Source organism: Zingiber officinale, chromosome 9B (genome assembly GCF_018446385.1).
Source record: "Zingiber officinale cultivar Zhangliang chromosome 9B, Zo_v1.1, whole genome shotgun sequence".
Lineage (NCBI taxonomy): Eukaryota > Viridiplantae > Streptophyta > Magnoliopsida > Zingiberales > Zingiberaceae > Zingiber > Zingiber officinale.
The window spans coordinates 18,453,625-18,463,845 of NC_056003.1; positions in this window are offsets into that span (position 1 = coordinate 18,453,625).

Here is a 10,221-nt window from a genome sequence, read left to right on the forward strand (position 1 = left end):
TTGAGATATAACTGTGCTAGCTGTTCCATGGAGTAGGATATCCTGATAGCTAAGAAATGAGCTGATTTAGTCAACCTGTCGACTATTACCCAGATGGTATCAAAACCATTCGTGGTTCTGGGTAGTCCCACTATGAAATCCATAGAAATGTCTTCCCACTTCCATTCTGGAATCTGAATAGGCTGTAAAACTCCTCCTGGTCTCTGATGTTCTGCCTTAACCCTCTGACAGGTTAGGCTGGTGCTGACATATCGAGCGATGTCTCTCTTCATCCCAGGCCACCAAAAACGCTTCTTCAAGTCCTGGTACATTTTAGTGGAGCCTGGATGCATCGCATAGGGAGTCTTGTGAGCCTCATCTAAAATCTTCCTTCTGAGTTCCTCCTGATCTGGAACACATAATCTGTCACCAAAGTACAATACCCCACTACCAGACACTTTGAATTCCCCACTGTCTGATTTTGCTACTCCTTGCTTGATTTTCTGAATTTCAGGATCCTGTTCCTGAGCTGTCTGAAGATCACCAAGCAAAGTAGACTCTAACGTCATAGTAGAGAGCTGTCCAACTATGAGTTCAAGACCGAAGTCTGTGATCTCCTTCTGTAGGGGCGGTGACATGGCTGCTAGAGATAATAGAGCAGCACTGGACTTTCTGCTAAGTGCATCTGCTACTCTATTCGCCTTTCTTGGGTGGTAGAGGATGTCTATATCGTAGTCCTTGACCAGTTTTAGCCATCTGCGCTGTCGCATATTCAGATCCTTCTGAGTGAAGAAGTACTTCAGACTCTGATGATCTGTATACACTCTGCACTGAGCTCCATACAAGTAATGTCTCCAAACTTTGAGGGCGAACACCACTGCTGCAAGCTCAAGGTCATGAGTGGGGTAATTCCTCTCATAATCCTTGAGTTGTCTGGAGGCGTAGGCGATTACCTTGCCATCTTGCATCATCACTGCTCCTAGTCCCAACTTAGAGGCATCACTATATATATCAAAGCTATCTGCGTTCTCTGGTAGAGTCAGAATAGGTGCACTGGTCAATCTTCTTTTTAGCTCGCTGAACCTGTTCTCGCAGTCCTCTGTCCACTGAAATTTTCTGTTCTTTCTGGTAAGAGCTGTCAGTGGGGAGGCTATCCTGGAGAAGTCCTCTACGAACTTTCTGTAATACCCTGCTAATCCCAGAAAACTCCTAATCTCACTGGCATTCTTGTGTCTTTTCCAGTTACTCACAACTTCTATTTTACTGGGGTCTACCATGATACCATCCCTTGAGATGATGTGACCCAGGAAGGACACCTGATCTAACCAAAATTCACATTTCGTGAACTTGGCGTACAACTGGTTCTGTTGGAGGGTCTGCAGTACTATTCTCAGGTGCTCTGCGTGTTCTTCCTGAGTTCTTGAATAGATAAGAATGTCATCGATGAACACGATAACGAACTTATCTAAGTATTCTCTGAATACCCTGTTCATGAGGTCCATGAAGGTAGCTGGAGCATTTGTCACGCCAAAGGGCATGACTACGAACTCGTAATGTCCGTATCTGGTTCTGAATGATGTCTTGGGTATATCCCCTTCCTTGACTTTCACCTGATGATAACTGATAACCATGATTTTACTGCATTATTTTGATTCATTTATGCATGGTTTTGATGTTGGTTTCCTAGTTTAAATCATGGTTACATTACATTTTGTGCATTGTGTGTATTTTTGGACTTAATTGCAAATTATATTATTTTTGGTGTTATTTGATGCTAATATTTGATTCTTATTTTGTAGGCATCAAAGGATCTTAGATTTGGATCTATTTGGACCAGAATTGGGCTCGAATCGGAGTTCAAAAGACAAGATCAAGCTTTGGGTCGATTTGGGCCGTTTATCAAGAATAGGACAGATCTGGACCATCCGTTGAAGATCTGGCCGATCCAACCTAATGGGGAGCAGATATTAGCCATTGATGAAGATCCAGAAGTTTTGATCCAGATCTGAGTTCATCTAGCCATTGATCAAGCCGAATCAAATCTGGACCGTTCATTGAAGACTGGGCAGATCTGGACCATCCAGTGATGATCTGGACGATCCGACCTAAGGGAGAGTAGATCCAGACCTTAGATCAACATCAGCACCTTCGGATCGGATTTTGGATGACTTTTCACCATTGATTTAGTCCGAAACATTCTCAGCCATCCGATCAGATTTGAAAGGGGTATAAAAGCTTTGAGAAGCTACAGTGTACTCAGCTCGGCGTTGGCTCGCGATTTTCCACTGTAGCTTCGTCTTCCTCCGCCGACGCTCCCATCTCCACTTCAGATCCACTTCTCGGCGAGTTTCATTGGCGTTGACACTTCCTTCTACTGGCGTCCAGCTTCCGTATCTGAGCATCGCTTCAAGGTGGTCCTGCGGCGACGATTCTGCTTCGGCGACTCTGTTTCTACCCTGCTCGGCGGTGTTCCTCCGATGCAGTGGCTCCGCTTCATAGTTGTTCACCGGCGGTGGTCCTCCGGTGGTACCTGAACCCTTCCGACGATCTTCGATCCACCATCGACTCCACCACAGCTCAGAGTTTCCAGCACAGTAGAATTACAGATTTCTGGAGTTTTGGCAGCTTCAATCTTCGTTAGATTCGCTTGGAGGGGTGTCCGGTGAATCTGGTAAAGGTTGAGTTGAGCTAGATACTGAGATTGTCTCCTCCAATTGCCAAAGTGAGGTTTCACCGAGCTTCCTTGTGTGACGGCAAGGAGAGACTCGTTTGAGAAGTAATTTGATGTAGAGATGGTTTAGGGTTTAACTTTTGCATTCTTTTTACTATTGATAGATTTACATTTCAGTTTATTATGTTTTGATTCAATAATCATAGTTCTTTAGATTAATTGTTTTAATTCAAGTGCATTGGGTAATTTAGTTTCAATAGAGTTTGAAATCGTTCTTAATTCCGCTTTAGCTTAATTGTAGCACTGTTGAATGGTTTAGTTTCTGTAGTTAAGATTTTAATTGTTGCTTAAGATTAGGTTTCATTATTGTCCAGCTATTTCATACTTTAGTTTTAGTGTGTTGTTGATGAAATTCATTACGTAGTGTGACAATGCGTATTGGACTAATCGGTGACACCTAGTTAGGTTTACTTTATGCATTAGATTAGTTCTTATTTTCTGGTCTTTAATTTTGTTAGATTTAGATTTAAAGCTTTTAAACCCCCAACTCCATTTTTATATCGAAAACCCCAAAAATAGGAATAAAAAGACAATCCTAAATTACATCATACTATTGGTTCCTCGGATCGATCCTGGGCTCGTTACTACAACATTATTGTTTAATTAAGGGGTTCAGTGAAATATTAAATTGTTAATTTGATAAGCCTATTCGTGACAAGATTTTAGGCCTTATCAAATTTTGGCGCCGTTGCCGGGGAAATTGTAATATGCAATGTTTAGTAATTTTAGGATTGTTTTGATTGATTTCATGTTTATATATCCATGTGTTTAATTTTATTTGTTCCTGAGTCTTTTGATTTTATTTGTTAGTGTTTCAGTATAAGAACAGGAGATTTATTTGACCATGGATCCATATCATCAGTATTTTGGAGATGGGATGGAGAATTATTTTTATCAGCCTCAGACTCAGTTTTATCAATCCTACCTACCTATGGAGCAACGGAATAGGTATGAGGATGCACAAGAACAAATTAAAGAGGCAATGTGGAAATGCAATGAAGTTATGCAACAAATGAGAGAACATCAAGAGCAACAATTTGCAAGGATACAGAATATTCAGAGTCAGTTAGATCAAATTGCATCATCCATCAACCAATTACCAACACAAAATGCCAGTGAGGAGTTGGATTGTGGAGCTCTTGTCAGGCCTGACCCTATTCCCATTTATTCACAAGATTTATCTAATTTTATTTGTGATGATGATGTAGTTGTTCAGATTTCTGATTCTACTAACGATGTTGCTCTAGATATTGTGAGTGATGCAGGTCTTGTTGCAGAAGATAATTTATGTGTAGGGGAATGCTTATTGGAAGCATTACCTCAAGAATCACCAAGGATAGAGGATGTAAGTGTAGGGACTTGTGCTATGGAGCCAAGCACCCAAGAATCACTACATGAAGTTGAACCTTCACCAGAACAAGAGGTTGAGTCGTTATTTGATGATAAGGAGGTAACAATCACCACTCCAGGTACCTTTCGACATGACAAGGTGAGTATTTTTTGTGATACATTAGAGAATTTCATAGAGGTACCATTTATTGATTTTATTAGATGTGATGCATTTCTTGATATATGTTTTACCCACACTAATATTCTCCTATTTTCTTTTAATCCCACATGTGTGTGGGAGGTGTTTTCTTTTATTGATTGTGTCGGAGAACATAAGCTTCCGGAGTGGGTACTTAAACTGAACCGCCTTAGACCTCCAGAAAAAGTTTTCGAAGGAAAAATGATTAATAAGAAGAATTCGAGTGGAACCATGATTACTTCACTTCCGGGGTGGCTTCTTTTGTTAAACCTTCTTCAACCACAGGGAATGAAAGGGGAGTTGGTTCTAATTTAGCTTTCTTTTGCAATTTAAATTCATGCTTTGTGTTTAGTTTTTCTCTAATAAATTCGTTATACGTTTCTTTAGTTTTATACTTTGCATTTTGCATTTTGCTTCCATACTTTGCATTTAGTTTGGCATACATAGCAATTTCGATTTGAATAAAAGTCTCCATGAATTGTTTAGTGATACTTTTAAGATGGTAAAAGTCTCTTAAATTTGACCATCAATTTTAGGTCATTTGACATGATTGGATGCTTTTCTGACATGATATTGGTTAAAAATGGTGGTGGATTCCATTTTGATTAATTAAGCTTGATTGCATATAAAAATTACCTAGAGAGGACCACCCTAAGCCTACACATTATTTTCTTGTTGTGTGAAATGCACTCATAGCAATTGAAACTCTAGAACTTGCTTATTTTCTTTTCAAAGTCATAATAGCATATGTGTGCATGGTGATAGAGGATATTTGTCATTTTGCTCCAACATATTTTCCATTTCCTTCTCCACAATTTTCTTGAAACATTTTCATCTAGCATTCTTATTCTTGATCTTCTTTGCTTGTCATTCATTTCAATGAGAGTTTTGGGTGATTAGCTTGATGAGTGATTGACTAGATGGACAAAGGATAAAGTGTGGGGGAGGTGTATGAATTATGTACAATCCGGAAATGGATCAAGGTTTGGAAATTGTTTGAGCAAGGGCTGATTTTAGGAGGTGTTTATGGTGCAATTTCTTAAGCTTACTGGAACTGCAGAATATTTGGAAGAGGACTGCTGTTGCTGTTCAGAGAGTCTTTACGAAGCTGGAATTTCTGAAGCTGTAACTAAATATCATTGCAATCTCTGATAATAATGATTTCAATCAGATTGTTGAGTTTTGATTGCAAGAGCTGTGTGAACAGATTAATTAAGTTGTTATTTTTCTTTATTATGCAAGAGAGCAGTTACTAGAAAGAAATTTATTTCTGCAGTAATAAAATTCTGAAGGAATTTCAAGTTGTTTCAATTCATGAATGGATTTTGAGCTCAACCAATTAGTGGAGCATCTGGAGCAGCAATAATTTGAATTCTAATTCATAACTCTCTATTAATCAAGCTGTGGTTACCTTGAATTCCAGAAACAGGAAAATGTTAAAATGGAAATCTGGAAAACTGAATTGTTTGAGTAACAAAAATCTGTCTGCAAGTTTTAACCTGAATTTCTTTAAGATTTAATTTCTGGAATTGAAGCTGTGAATTGCATAAAAGAATTTGATTCCAGCTGTTGAAACTGCAGGGAAGGTATTCAGTAAGTATTGTTTCAGTTGGGACATTTTAGCTAAGAATTGGTAGACATTATCAGTGGTTATCTTCTTTACAGAATTAGTTGCAGCAATTATTTCTTTAAAATCCTGTTTTGTGCCAACTTTCCTTTAAATTTTCTGGGCAACAATAGGTACTGTAAACAGTGAGGTGATAATGCTGGAAAAATGATGCAGTTTTATGTGGTATCAAAATGCAGAGCACCATTCTGGTGGTATCAAATGGCTGGATTTTGAAGTTGCAGTAATTTTCTAATTGAAGTAGGAGCTGAGACAAGATGGGAATTCAAGCTGTAATGTGATTCAATGATTGTTAAGTTCATTGGGAATGAATTGTTGAAGCTTTGGTAGATCATGCGAATTCCAGACTCGAGCACCATAATCTGATACTGAATTATGGAAATCAGAATTCAGTTTGAGATTGTTATCAGAAACTAGAAGAATCAAGTTCTGGAAATAGAAGATTTGGAAATGCAGAAACAATGAACTCTTGTAGCCGCTGGAGATACCATTTTAAAAAAATTTCTTGGAGGCCATGTCAGTGCAACTGACACTTGGTGCAAAATAGATCAGACTAATGCATTTTCAGCAGTACTTCTGAGGTTTAAATGCAAAGAATTTCTATGATACAAATGGAACAAGTGAAGTTGGTGGAGAATATGCTATGTACAGAATTAAACAGAAGTGTTGAGCTTTCTGGATTAAAATTTGAATCAACATGAATCATGGAATTGTAGCTAAATCAATCTGCTGTAAGTGAACAAAAGTGTGGAGCTGAGTCTTTAATCAGAAATGCAGAAATGGAGATTGGAAATGGATTTGGAAATGTTGAAATTGTATCCTGTTTAGTGCAAAATCTGTGTGCTGATTCTGATCAGTAGCAACTGCAATTCAATTTCTTATTCATTTTATGCTAAATGGAACAGAACTGCATAAGCTGAGAAATCAGTTTCAAATGCTGGAAATTCTGAAGTTGATTTGTGCAAGTTTTTGATTCAATGGAAGAATCAAGCAAGGGCTAGTGTATGAACTTGCTGGAAATGTAGTGTTGTATGTGCAGGAATTGGTAGCTGCATTTCAATGCTGAAATCTGTTATGCATTGCTGGAAGTTTTTGAAACCTCTTTGTACTTGAGTGATATTATGTGCTGAAATTTCAGAATTGGTTTCTGAAGTTCTATTAAATTTAAACAGAAATTTACTTCTATGTAAAGTGGAACCACCTTTTAAGAGGTTGCGGGAACAAGTGCTAGTACAAGTGCAGATTAGTCTAATGGATCCAGAATCTGAATTTAGAATTGCAAGAATTCTCTGAAATGAATCGGAAGTCTTAAACTATAAACCTTTTGGCAGCTGAAATCCATAGAATTCTTGCTGAATTGGATCTGAAATGCAGGAAATTACAGATGCAGAAACAAGAATCTGAGGCTGCAGTAACAGAATGTGAAATGCTTGGAATTGTTTTGTATCAATGTTGTATCATAATTCAGGAACAACCTTAAAACCAATGTGAAACTCAAGTTAGTGTTTCTGTTGTGCTGAAAGAAATGGTATTCTACCTTCCATGGCATCAACAAAATAAAAAAATGAAAGTCAGAAACTTTTTCTAGACACAGAAATGCAGAAACAGGATATTTTTGGTAGTTACTGAAATTTGACTTAAATGGACCATAATTCGGAATTAAATTGGTGGGTAACATTTCATCAGTGAAGCATTTGAGCATTGCGTCAATTACTCTGAAAAGTTGAAGAAAAGGGTAGCACTTGACACTCAAAACAGTGAGGTTAAAAGCTGGAAACAGAACTCAGTTTATATGTGGTATCAAGTGTGTGCAACTTTTTCATTATCATCCCTTGAAACCCTTGGAGAATTAATTAAACCTCTTGAATTTCCAGCAGCCTTTGTTGTTTATCTTCCTTCTATACTTTTCAAACCTGCTGAATAGAATTCGGATGGTATCAAAATTGCAGAATTCTGTTGGGAAGTGGAATAGCTCACTTAGCTAGATTTGATACTGCACTTCACATCTGCAGGAATTGGGAAAGCAGAGGAAGGGTTGTCATTAGTGAGCTATTGGAGAGACTGGAGCAATGACAGGAAGCACAAATTGACAAGAATTAAGAAACAGAAATGGATAGAAATTAAAAGGGGATGTTTTTGCAGATACAGGAATGATCAGGGATGTTTTTCTTCATTTGATAAGATATATTCCTGATGCTTATAGCTAAATTCGTCTAAGTATTTATTGCTGACACTAAATCCAGAACAGAATTTAATCCTTGAATTTTCTGGTATCAAGTAATTTGGATGCATGAGATTTAATGAAACTGATTTTCTGAATTTGTCCAATCTCATTGCAGTGCAAGGAATCAGTAAGAGGAACTTTGTGCCAATTTTTCTTATCATCTCTTAGGAGCTAAGTGGTGGACTTGGTCTACTTCTGGGTATGGAATAGAAAGAGGAAATCCACAGAATCCACAGAAACAAAAGAAAAGGAAATAACAACCTGCAGCAGAGGAAGAAAAGAAAAAGCAACAACAATATCAGAAATTCAAACCAATGTGTGTAGAAACTTAATCCAGAAATTTGTGTGCCAACTAAGATGCTGCAGAATTTGCATCAATTGGGCAGTTGCTGATTTCGGATGTTGCTGGAGATAATTGCCACATCAGATAACGAATGCCAACTGCAGAGAATTCTATCAGATTTATATATTACTGCAGAGGAAGAAATGAGTATCAGTAATACTTTAGTGCAGGAATTGAATTCTAAAATGTATAGCTGCAATGATCTGGAATCAAATTTTGAAGACAAACTGTGAAGCAGAATTGAGAATGTTGTATAATGCATGCCAATTCTTGTTACAAATTTCTGATCATTTTTAAACTTGTGGAGTGCCATTTCTCTGTACAGATTTCAGATCATGAAATTAAACACATTAAACAGAGAAATGAAGAAAAAAAAATTCTGCAGAAAGGAAAATCAGTGCCATCTAGAGTGTTAATACATTGGGAAGCATGGTGTTTCTATTGTCCGAGACGACCAAATTTTAAGTGTGGGGGAGGGTGTTGGATACGTGTTGTGAGATTTGTTTCCAAATGCTGAAATTGAAGTGGAAAGACAGTTAAAATACAATGAAAAATTTTGGAAAGACAATTAAAATACAGTGAAATTTTTTGAAAAATGGCACATCAAGAGAGTATCAAGTGGAAGATAGAGTATCAAGATTATTTGTTTGCAATTAAATTGAAGGAGAGGTTAGCTTGATATGTTGAATTGGTAATGACAAATGGTATACAACTCTTTTCACATCAAAATGGTCAACTCATCAAGTATATTCCTCCAATACTCTTATCTTCTCATTTTCTTTTGCCAATTTCATCCATTTTCATTGTTCTTTTTGCTTCCATTTCAATTCTTGATGATAAAATCCTTTTGATTCATGTATGTTATGTTCTATGGTGGTGGAGAATTAGAACATAAGCAAGCTTATGGTAGTGAAATGTTGTGAGTTGCATTGAGTGAGCTCCACTTATACATATGTTTGAGTGTGAGAGATAGATTAGGTAAATTCCTTGTGAGATGCAACTTGCTTAATTTTTCAATTGGATTGAAACTACCATACCTACTGATTATTGTTTGAATTGTATTCATGATTGTTTGTGATCTTTAGATGGTCTTAGTTAAATTCTTTTTACCATTTTTAGGTATTGCTAGGGAAATTTCTATGGAGATGATTTTTAGTTTTCTTTACTTGCACGGGACGTTCAAGACTAAGTGTGGGGGATTTGATAACCATGATTTTACTGCATTATTTTGATTCATTTATGCATGGTTTTGATGTTGGTTTCCTAGTTTAAATCATGGTTACATTACATTTTGTGCATTGTGTGTATTTTTGGACTTAATTGCAAATTATATTATTTTTGGTGTTATTTGATGCTAATATTTGATTCTTATTTTGTAGGCATCAAAGGATCTTAGATTTGGATCTATTTGGACCAGAATTGGGCTCGAATCGGAGTTCAAAAGACAAGATCAAGCTTTGGGTCGATTTGGGCCGTTTATCAAGAATAGGACAGATCTGGACCATCCGTTGAAGATCTGGCCGATCCAACCTAATGGGGAGCAGATATTAGCCATTGATGAAGATCCAGAAGTTTTGATCCAGATCTGAGTTCATCTAGCCATTGATCAAGCCGAATCAAATCTGGACCGTTCATTGAAGACTGGGCAGATCTGGACCATCCAGTGATGATCTGGACGATCCGACCTAAGGGAGAGTAGATCCAGACCTTAGATCAACATCAGCACCTTCGGATCGGATTTTGGATGACTTTTCACCATTGATTTAGTCCGAAACATTCTCAGCCATCC